The following is a 12385-nucleotide window of genomic DNA, read 5'->3' as shown; positions in this document are numbered from 1 at the left end:
CATCTTAGCAAGGACAGGTTGCCCAAGGGAAGCCATAGCAAGTTGACGATGAGAAGGATTGGACCTTGTAAAATTTTGGATAAATATGGTCCTAATGCTTACAAAATTGAACTCCCTAATGATATTGTTATTTCACCTATATTTAATGGGTCTGATCTAACATTGTATAGGAGTCCTACTGTAGGAGAATGTGTAGGTGAATCTATTCTAGAAAGTGAAGAATGGATAAAGCACTTACCACCTAAGGAGCCGCCTAAGATGGATTGCATTTTGGATAGCAGGGAAGCCAAGAAAAAAAGGCATAATACCTATTTTGAGCACTTAGTTAAATGGCAGGGCCTTCCTGACTCAGAATCTACCTGGATGTTGGAGGAAGATATCAAAAAGAAGGGTGGAGATTTGTAGTAGTTGGTCTCTAAGAGGACTTGAGATAAATTTCACCCGAGGAGTATGGTGCACGAGCACCTACCTATGAAGACATGAACCAAGCACGAGATGATTTTCTATTATCCTAGAAGGAATATAATAAGACCCTATGGGTCCTTTTTGTAATTCAATGTCCTAGGAGTGTGACAAGTTTGTCCATGTTTGGGTCAAATTGTCATCTAGGGTCTGGTAGAGCAAATTGAATCAATAAGGATCACAATGGTCTAAATCGAGGGATCAAGTGACCACAAGTCTATTTGAGTCATTTTTGATGTTTTAGAATCAAATGTAATCATTTTGGGGGACTATGATAGTCTAGAGTCTAAGTTGGTTGAATTATGCAAAAGTTGTCATATTGTCAATTTGTTGTCATGACAATTTTGCACTTTTTTGTAAGTTGTGATTCTCCAACGGTCAGTTCAGTTTGAAAAATAGTTGGAGGAGGTTGTGGTCATTTGGGAGATACCTTTAAAGGCCCCAAACACCAAAGGATGCATGTTGGTTGATTTGGAAAGGAAATTGAAGCATCAAGAACTGTTGGAAACTCGAAAAACCGTCTAATTTCTATTGATTGCATACTAAAGGTGGATTGGCAAGAATGCTCATGGCATAGTTCCTGTAACTAGATCGTTTTACCTTTTTTTTTTTCTTTCAATGTGAAGTGTTGAAGTGATCGCTGCCCCATTCTACAAGCAAATATCTACTGAGTAGCCTAAAACCCTCAAACCCCTAGGGTTTAAGTGCAATAATGGGTTTTGGCCTATCAATCCTTAATTGAACACTCTTTTGTTATAGAAGATGATAGGCCACTATATCATATGTCAGTTCCAAAATCCATTAAGAGGATACAATAGGGTGAAGAGGATGGAGAACTAACCCTAGGTCTAGCATCTCCATGTGACAGACCGGTTTGATGAGTACAGTGCGTGAGAATTGAGTGGTAGAGCACTGTAAAGGGGTTTGAATGTGGTAGAAGAGTACTTTTGAGGTTTACATAACATTTCATGGTCAATGATGGTAACCCATTAGGAGAACCAAACCAGTTTGTGGAAGGCGTTCAGTCAAATAGGTCTAATAGCCCTATTAGGTCTGTTAGTGCAGTATCGGTTGGGATATCTGTAAGTTGATCTGGTACCGAAAACTTAGATATTGTTGAGAACTCCCAAAAGGGTATGTGAAAATATAATTTGTTTTCCTAGACCCTCAGGGTGTCAAAAGTTGTCACCCGATTCCTTCAAATGGAGGCCTAATTGCAATCGGTTCTGTTTGTGGGCGAGTGAGCCACAATTGATGTTCTAGTGGATCTAAACCATGAAATCATGTTTCATTTGTGTTAAGGTGTTGTGAGAACACCCCTCCAAGGATCGTTGTATTGAATTGCTCAAGTGGGCCATTCAAACCCTAAAGCCCAGTAGTAGCCCACTCATGTATGCAAGGGTGTGGGTAGTCACACAAGAACTTGAGAAGTGTTAGTTGTTTGTAAGTGGACATAGTGGAGCCTTTGGGTCTTCCACGACATTGTTTGGTGTCATTGAACCATTGCTTGACTTGGTGTCATGTAATGATCTTTGGAATTAAGGATTTTGATTGAGTTTGTGAGCCTTAGAGGTTGGTTGGTTCAAGGTTATCCTTTCGGTCTGTTGCCTCCTCATCAGTACTTAAATGAGACAATCTTTTCAGCATAGAAAAATTTATGGACCCCACAACGAAGGCATGCACGTTTTACGAACAACTATTATCCCGTCAAAGTCCTTTGACCGTGATGCTCATAATTGCTTTCCCTTCTATTTTTACAATGTTTCTAATTAATATACCTCAGCATTCCCAAAATTATCTAAAGCAATATTGACGTCTTTAATATATCACTAGCAATTGCACCTTAGTGTGCAATGGGTACGCCGAACAGGTTTGGAAGGTCAACTAGGTAAAATTTTGGTCTATTTTTTTGCATATATTTGTGTTGTACATGAGGTAAATTGGTAGGGATAGATATAGGGGTAGAAAGAGGGAGAGATACAAGAGAAGAAAGAGATGGAGAGATTATGAGATAGAGATAAAGAGAGAGATAGAGGAGAGAGATATAGGGGAAGAAAGAGATGGAGAGATTATGAGATAGAGGAAAGGGAGAGATGACAATAATATAGAGAGATATAAATATAAAGAGGCAAATAGATACAAATATAAATGTTTAAGAAGAGAGAGGGGGGAGAGAGAGATGAAGGAATACAGAAAGGGGCACATGTTTATAGATAGATGGAGGGAGAGGAAGATAGATGTTGAGATGAAGATTGAGTGAGAGAGAAAGTGAGAGACAAATAGAAGCAAGACCTAAGTTTGGAAGCACAAATCAACATCATAGGAGTTAGAGATAGAAGTTCAAATTGTGGAAAGATATCTTCACTCAAGACACTATTGTATCAAAGGCAATCAAAAGAATTGTATAAAGGAGTACTAAAAGATCGTATCTTGGGATTGGAAGTGCGTGCTTCTTTCAATTTTGAAAGTGTTGACTAATTAAATGCAGTAATTGAAGGAACCTTATAGATCAATCTAAACTTGCCAAAATAAAATTTGATTTATCCCTAATACCTTGGAAGGTAATGATATGAATTTGCAAGAGCTTTCAGAAGTAGCCAGTCAAGTTAATGTTAACAAAGAACTTGATTTGAATGAATGAGATGATTGATAAAATAATTCAAATTCAAAAGGAAACATCGACAAATTATATCTACTCATTCCACTCTCTCTCAACTTGATTCTAGATCAACAATAAATAAGATGAAAAAAAAACTATTTGAATTCAAAAGGAAACTTAATGTCACATCCCTCACTATGGAGGCAACTATAGAAGATTTTAAAGAGGGAGGTGACATTGATTACATATGTAGGATGATGACAAAGGACGTGTCGGTTAAATACGGGGTAGTAATAGATGCGTAAATTTTCCCATAAATATTCAAATTTGACAGATTAATTCAGATCTAACTGCTAAGCAATCTTCTTCGAAATTGAAGATGAAAAGATCCCTCCTCATTGATTTCGTTCAATAGCTCGAAGACTGGATTGAACTATAATTCCTAGACTGAGCATTCAAGAAGGTCACGAGCACTGTTTCTGTCGATTTTAATTCTGAGGGGTTTTCCGTAAGACCTAGAAGCGAACGCCTTTGTGCTCTTCCTACTTGCACCTCTTCAAATATAATGTAATTCTATGTTAATGGTAAAGAACACATGCGATTCATCACGTTCTCCCGGTGGGGAGTGCAAAGCACATAACCAAATTCAAATACATAAATGTACAAGGTGGATTAAGAATCATTGTTTATGGTTGCTTATATTGTATTTATACAAACTTGTCACTGGTTGCATTGGTTTAAGCATAAGTTGTACCTGTCATAAATTGCAATCTGCAAGAACATACAATAACAGTTCGTTGGAAAGCTAGTGGCCGAGTTTTGCAGACCAGTTCGTGGAGAGGCAAGGGTTCTTGGGGAAGTGTTGCATTTGATAAGACTAGTTTGAGCAGTATCATGGTGTCCGATTGGAACCTAGTCCAAGATAAGCATAAGTATTGGTTGAATTAATAAACAAGCTCTCCCTTCACCAAATTTGTGTATTGCTTTACTTTGCGTTGTATTGGATTTATGTATTTATTTACTTGCCATTGTATTGCATCTCTATTATGCATTGTTGTTACAATTTTGGTGTGTTTTAAGAGTCTATTGTTCGTCAAGTTGAGCATAGAGTAGCGTTATGCCTTTGAAATCTTATGTTCTATTAGTGTAAAGTGTAAATATGTATATATATATGTATGTATGTATATGTATATGTATATGTATATGTATGTATGTATATATATATATATACGTGTGTGTGTGTGTGTACACACACACACATATATACATATATACACATATGTACATATACATACATACATACATACATGTATATATATATATATGTGTGTGTGTATATATATATATATATATATACACATATATACATGTACATATACATGTATATGTACATGTACTTGTATATATATATATATATATATATATATATATATATATATATATATATATATATATATATATATATACCTTTGATAATTTTATATAGATATAAATATATATAGATACAAATATATATATTTATATCTAGCTCCATATACACATACATATTTAAATATAAAGAAGCATAAATAATTGTTATAAGGCTATCCCAAGAGCCTTCAAGACTTTCAAAGAGGATTAAACCTACTATTAAATCAACAAGGCTTAGATTGTTTAAATGCATTTAGACTTTCCTAATCTCGAGGTCAAAGGCTCGGTCCTAGCTGGGATTATTTGCTCGTGGCTATTGTAGTTAATACATGAGCTTAATTTCTAGTGATTACACATAATCTTTGATATGTGTGCATACTATTAGTAGAATAATAATGATTACGTAGAGCTACGGTGGAAGCAAGTGTAGCAGTCGATATTAAATAACTCAATCTCGGAGAGTGATCTTCATCATAAACCAAGCATCCTCGCCTCACATTCTTATTTTCTGACACTTTGGGATGATTCCCTCACAAGTTTTTAAGTAAAGAGGTACTGTTAATTATGGCGATTTTAGCTCGCTCGCTTGCTAAGGTGGTGATTTCCTCTCACATAATATTTATTTATTTAGAAGCAGATGGTTTAATCTGTGGTAAGTTAAAATTGAATTGAAGCTTTGAGTCTGAGTAAGTTAGTAGTATGGACACGCCGCTGAGATTTTTGGGTCTAAAGAGACAGATGGCCTTTACAAGAGAAATCAAAGAGGATAGGTTAAGAGGCATCCTGGCCTTTACTCATGACTTAGTTATTAGAGTGGTCAGGAAAACATTAGGGGAGGAGTATATCAATAATGAAAACAGAACTAGGGAAAACTCGGACATAGCTGCCATGTTCTTAGTTGTGGCTATGCTCTTCGAGAAAGATAGGGAGGTGGTTAAAAAATTGTGTTGAAGTGTTTTTAAGAAGGATCTGTTGGGTGAGCCGGATAGGGTGATCATCAATGTGTCTGATGACCTAACTGTTCCTAAGCCAAAGCACTATGACAAATTTATGTGGAAGAACAAAATGGTGCCAAGATTTCCAATTTTGGAAATTGAAGATGAGGACGCTTTTGCTGCTTATAGACACACACACACACACACACACACACACACACACACACACACACATATATATATATACATATACATATGTATATGTACATATGTATATGTATATATACATATACATATGTATATATACATATACATATGTATATATACATATACATATACATATGTATATATACATATACATATGTATATATACACATATGTATATGTATATATATGTGTATATATACATATACATATACATATGTATATATATACATATATGTATATATATATATGTATATATATATATATATACATATATATGTATATATATATATATATATACATATATGTATATATATGTTTACATCGGTGTGCTTTTGCAGATTCAATCTCAATCATGTGGTAAATTTAATTTCATAAGCATTTATAGTTTCAGGTTACCTTTTCTTCAACGCTCTATGAGAAGTTACTCTCCGTGGCAGAATTTACTTGGTTTCTATGAGCTCTCTTCTCGGTCTTCGACTGTCATGGCCCTAGACTAGTATTAGCATTTTGAAATCTTATTTACCATAGATGCTTCACATTATATATGCATGCATAATTTTAGTGGTGAAATTATCTTTGATCTTTTCTTACCGCTGCATCAAATTTTCTTTATTTGTTGTTCATTAGGTTCAGATAGGGTGGCTTGATTTTGTATGCAAATTCTTTATAGGGTAGATTTGCGTCTCTCCTCCACCTTAACTAGCTATGGATGGTGCTTTAGGCATAAAAATCTTTTTATAGATAAGAGTGTGAAAGTTACCAGTTTTTTTCCTTATCAATGCAAGTCTAACAGTTTGTAGGAGGAAGGTTGTGGTTTGTTTTGGTAAATTGGTTTTGCACGTTTTTGGGTTCTCGTTGGAAGTAATCAATTCTGGTTTTACTCAGAGCTCTTTCCTCCGATCTACTAGCTCCCACGCATATCAAGACAGGGGAGAGCACGATTTCTCAGGAATTTCAGAAATTGTACTGTTATATTTCATACATGGTTAAATCTACAATATGAGTGGATCGATTGTAACATTTTGACTAAATTACCAGCTTAAGGTTGTATTTCCAGGATAGTATCCTTGGGCAAGACCAGAGGTTTTCTTAGTTCGGTTCTTTCCTACCGATGCCCACACTTAACCGAACTTATAATGTAATCTCTTTTATTCATAATATATTATACCGACTACGACCCATTATCTATCAACAAAAAAAATTAATCTCAAATATAATTACTAATTTGTAGTATAATATTATATTATTTTTTGTATTTATGTAATATTAATTATAATTAGTTTTAATAAAATAATTATTAATAACTATAAAAGTGAAAATAGACATTTGTTAGGGATGGCGTTCACGCGAGTCTGCGCAAGAGGCTGAGCTAGCGTTTCGCGACCCTAGCTGCAGGTGGTGCTGGTGTGGGTTCGCGCGGGAGGGGAAGTGTTGGGTTTCAGGGGAAGACAGAGGAGGAAGGAGGTGCGAGGGATCGGTGGTGGCTGTGGGGGTGGTCGTCGGGAGGTGGGAGGGTTGTGCGGGGGTGGGGTTCTGCTGCTGCGGCCGAAGCTTTCCCGGGGGTTTGGGGTTTGAGGTGGGTTGTTCCTTGGTGGTGCGGGTGAGGGGAGGGGTCTTGGGTGTTTAGCCTCGTGGGGAGACCTTGGGGTGTGGGCCCTCGACCGTATCCTTGGTTTTTTTAATTTTTGTGTGCCTCGATGCTGACTTTGGGTGGGGAAGCCTCGCAAACGGTTCTAGCTATGGATTTTCGTGCTACGGTGGGCTCAAAACCCCCATTTTAGAACGCAAAGACGTTTAACAATAACCTATTCTCTTCTGATTCGGGCTCTGGGAGTGCTGGTAGCTCATGCATGGTGAAAATTAATGGTTGCCTGGAGAGATGTAGTGAGAGGTCGAAGTTGATCATCCCTCTGGAGATCATAGCTGATGACATTGAATACTTTTCAAATCACTCGCTATACTGCAAGTTCTTGGGAATGAGGGTTTCATTGCAATTTTTGGAAAACTGGGCGCAGCGGACATGGGCACCGGAAGGGGAAATGGAGATTATGCTACTGGCAAATAACTATTTCATGGTTACGTTCAACTGCATGGAGGATCGCAATAGAGTAATTGAAGGAGGTCCATATTTTTACAACTAGGTGGGATTATTCATCAAACCTTGGCATGCAGGGTTTAATCCTTCAGAGGAGCTCCCAAATAGAGTTCCGGTGTGGGTTCAGTTACCACATCTTCCAGTGGAATGTTGTCAAGAGGATGTGCTACGGATGCTCGCGGCTCTACTTGGGAGGCCAGTGGGATCCTCGTCGCAAACTCTGGGGAGAAAGGTAATGACCTATGCTCGTATCTGTGTTGAAATAGATCTTAGTAAACCCTTGCCAGATGCCATGGATATGTGTGTAGGATCTTATTCATGGGTTCAACAACTAGATTATGAGACTTTACCATTTCGTTGTCGTCTATGTCATGAGTATGGTCATTTACAACGTAAGTGCCCTAGATACAAACCGGTAGTGCGACAACCTCAGCAGTCAGAACCGAGCCTTGATAGGGCTGAGAAAGGGAAAGTTGTCATGTCGCGTGTGGTAGAGGGTACTAATGGTTTTGTCCCAGTTAAGACAAAGAACAGAAACAGAGGACAAAAGAGACCCTTACAGGAGAGACGTGAGTAGGATACCTTTAACAGATTTGAGGCCCTGGATGACCTGAGCCATCAGGAAGTTAACCCGAGGTTTACCCCTCTAGATCAGGATGCATCAGGAGGGATGCTAGAAAGTGTGCTGGAGGAATCTTCCCAGGCCTTGCTAGTGGTTGGAAGCCAGCAAATGGAGATGGAATAGACAGTTGGGGCTCAATTGGGCCTGACTCCTGTTATTGAGGGGAACTTAGCTAAGGGGGAGGATTCTCCGATAGCTTTGAAATTGGAACTGGTTGGGGCTAAAAGTAACAAGTCAGTCATTCACCTGGGTCTACATTAGAGAGATATTAAGAAAAGTGCTTTAGAGAAGAGCTCAAAGGTTGGCAGAAAGAAGGATCTGGAGAAGATCAAATTGATGAGTGAGAATTTGGTTGAGTCAGGGTCAGTGAAGACTTTGGACTTGCACTTTTCCAACCCTCCTAAATGATTGTGCTCTCATGGAATGTAAGGGGCTTGAACAACGACCCTAGACAAAAAGTTGTTCGGGATATGATTAGGAATCACTCACCTGATGTCCTTTTCTTGCAAGAAACTAAACTTACTGTGGATAGTATGATGGGTCTCGTACCAAAGCTCTGGGGCGAGGCGAATGTAAGTGTGTTGGGGCAGCTGGTTCCTCGGGAGGGGTGGCCTATCTTTGGAACCCTTTAAGGTTTCGCCCTATCTGGTGGGTTGCTTCCAGATCCTCTTTATCCGGGGCGTTGGCTAGTCTTGAGACTGGGGAATTCATCTTGTTTTTGAATATCTATGCTCCCACTGATTTGCAGGGTAAGCAAAGCTTATGGTCACATGTGTCAGGTATGCGAAGGTTGGCCCCTCTTCATCCTTGGATTATGGCAGGAGACTTCAATGCCATCCTGGAGTTGAGTGAAAAGAAGGGGGGCGTAATGTGGTTGGAACCTTCCTCTTTCCTTTTCCAGGATAGTATTTCCTTGTTGCAGCTTGTTGACGTCAAGCCTAGCAATGGTTTGTTCACTTGGAACAATAGGAGGGTGGGAGAGAATTGGATTGCTAAATGATTGGATCATTTTCTGGTTTCCTATTTCTTGATCGGTGGGGGGTGGTCCACAAGTTCTGAGATTCTTGATTGGAGAGGGTCGGATCACTGGCCCATCAAGTTGGTTTCGTCTTCGACTCTGGTTGCCCGTTTGCCTTCATTCAAATTCCAACTTATGTGGCTTCGGGACCCGTCGTTGCAGGTTCTTGTTGCGGACTGGTGGAGGAAAGGGAGACCGGCCTTTGGCACTGCCATGTACTCTTTTGCCAAGCAGCTGCAATTTGTTAAGCTTCAGCTTAAACAGTGGAACCGTCAAGGTTTCAGGAACATTTTTCATGAGAAGAAAGCTGCTCAAGTTGCGCTGAATGAGATCACCAGTAAAATTAGGAGCATGGGTTGTCTGAGGAACTGCTTAGAGAGGAAGACAGGGCTGTCAAGGTGGTTGAGGAATGGGAGCTTCATGAAGAAATATATTGGAAGCAAAGAGCTCGTATTGACTGGCTGAAGGAGGGGGACAAGAACACTGCTTTCTTCTTCAACTCAGTGAAAGCAAGAAGACACAGAAATTCCATTCCTGTACTGGTTAATGACAGAGGTGAGCAGTGCTTATCCTTGTAGGAGATGTCGAGGGAGTCTCTCTAGTTTTTCCAGTCCCTCTTTAGGGAGGACTCTCAGGGGGAAACAGTGGAGGAGAATCAGGTTCTGGATTGTATCCCTTCTCTTGTCTCGAGGGAGATGAATGAGCAGCTTTTGTGTCCTATTTTACTGGAAGAACTTGAGAGGACTGTCTTCCACATGAGGAAAGGAAAGGCTCCTAGACTGGATGGGTTCTTGGTTGAGTTCTTTCAAGAGTTCTGGGATATAATTAAGCTGGATTTATTGGAAATAGTCTAGGAGTCCCAGAGGAATAAATAGATGCTTAGAGCATTGAATGCAACATTCATTGCCCTAATCCCTAAGTGCGAAGGGGTCGATTGGTTAGGCCAGTTCCACCCGATCTCCCTCTGCAATGTGATTTATAAGATCATCTCTAAGCTGATAGCGGATAGATTGAAGAAGTGCTTGGGGAAGGTTATTTCTGAGGAGCAGAGTGGGTTTGTGGAAGGGCGCCAAATTCTGGATGGGGTGGTCATTGCTACAAAGACCATTCATTCTATGGCAACATCCAAGGAAAAAGCTATGTTTATCAAGCTGGATATGGCTAAGGCGTACGATAGAGTTTGGTGGTCCTTCCCTCAGAAGATCCTCGGGGCTTTTGGTCTTGCGGACGAATGGATCCAGTGGGTATTGAGTTGTGTTGCATCCACCTCTTTCTCTGTGCTCATCAATGGAGACCATACTGAGCTGTTTGGTGCTTCTAGGGGTCTCCGCCAGGGAGATCCTCTCTCTCCTTATTTATTCATTCTTCTTGGGGGAGGCTGATTAAGCATAATGTGGGTCTGGGTTCTCTTCAGGGTTGGAGATGGGGGAATGACTTGCAGCTGTAGTCTCACCTGCAGTTTGTGGATGATATAGCCCTAATGGGGCTTGCTCGGATCAACAAAGCTTCGAATTTGCGTAAGGTCGTGGATGTTTATCTTGTAGCATCTAGCCAGATGATCAATGAGGATAAATCTTCCATCCTCTTTTTTAACACTCCTGAGTCTATTCAGAGGAGGATTGCTCTTATCTTGAGATTCCAAGTAGGCTCCCTGCCCCTAACGTATTTGGGTATTCTTATTTCTCCTAGCAACCCCCCTAGGGAGTCGTGGCAGGGGATCTTGGACAAATTCTGCTCCAAGGTTGAACATTGGACTCATAGATGGTTATCCTTTGCGGGGAGGGTTCTTCTGATTTAGTCGGTGGTTCAGGCTTTGCCGACCTATTGATGTATGCTTCAGGTGGCTCCTAAGTGGTTCTTGAAGGGTTTGGACTCTCTGGCTAGGAAATTCTTATGGGCTAGTAATCTCACCTCCTCCAAATGGAGTCTGGTCAATTGGGACCTGGTGTGTAGGCCAAAGCAGGCTGGGGGGCTCGGGTTAAGGCAGTCTATTCTTTTTGGGGAAGCACTTGCTGCTAAATTGTACTGGAGGTGGTGTGTTGAGTAGGACCGAGGTTGGGCCGGGATTTTGGCCAACAAATATATGCAGAGGATCCAGATGGATGAAATCCCCAGATATCCTCTTGAAGGAAAGGGCTCATCGGTCTGGTACACTCTCAAGAGGGGGGCTTCTCTCATTAAGCAGGGCTATTTTGGATCTGCAAAAGGGGGGAAGAGGTTCTTTTCTGGAATGATTCATGGGATGGATACCCTCCCATTCTTGATTAGTTTCCTAATCTTGGAAACCTGGGCCAAAGGTTCTTGGAAGCTGGATGGTCAAGGGTGAGTTACTTTAAGGCTATCTATAGGTGTGGTCGGCTGGAATTGGAGCGATGGAAGACTCCTAATGAATGGCCGGTGGTTGGGATGAAGGAAGAGTGTGCAGAGTTGCAGGGCATTTTGGTGAATAGACACTGTAGCTCCCTGAAGGGTAGGGATGGGCTTGCTTGGTCTCCAAATCCTAAGGGAGTTTTTTCTATGGCTAGTGGTTACTGGGAATTGTTGAGTCAAAGACTGGAGGGAGGAGAAGTGAACTGGTGGAAATAGGTGTGGAATAATGCTTCTTGGCTGAAGTGTAACTGCTTTGCCTGGACTTTGGCTTGGAATAGATGTCTAACTTGGGACAATATCCGCAAGCGGGGATTCTCGGGGCCTTCTATCTATGTTTTATGTGGTAACGGAGAGGAAGATTCCTCACACCTGTTTTTCAGATGCCCCTTCTCTATGCTGATCTGGCACTATTGGTGGGGGGTGTGGAAGCATCCTTGTGTCCATGCGGATTCTTTGGTGGAGTTTTGGAGCAGTTTGGGCAGACCTCCTATTTCATCCTCCTTCCTCCAGAAGGTCTGGTATATTGGGCCCATTTTCATTCTGTGGCAGATCTGGCTCGAAAGGAATAGGAGGATCTTTCGGGAGGTCAAATTGTTTGTTCAACAAGTTTGGAATAGGATCATTGTTATGATTCGGGAGACAATGGAAGCTAAATGTGAGGTGAATT

The sequence above is a fragment of the Cryptomeria japonica genome, chromosome 8, assembly GCF_030272615.1.
Source record: "Cryptomeria japonica chromosome 8, Sugi_1.0, whole genome shotgun sequence".
Classification (NCBI taxonomy): Eukaryota; Viridiplantae; Streptophyta; class Pinopsida; order Cupressales; family Cupressaceae; genus Cryptomeria; species Cryptomeria japonica.
The sequence above is the reverse complement of the archived record's forward strand: the minus strand, read 5'-3'. Positions refer to the sequence as shown.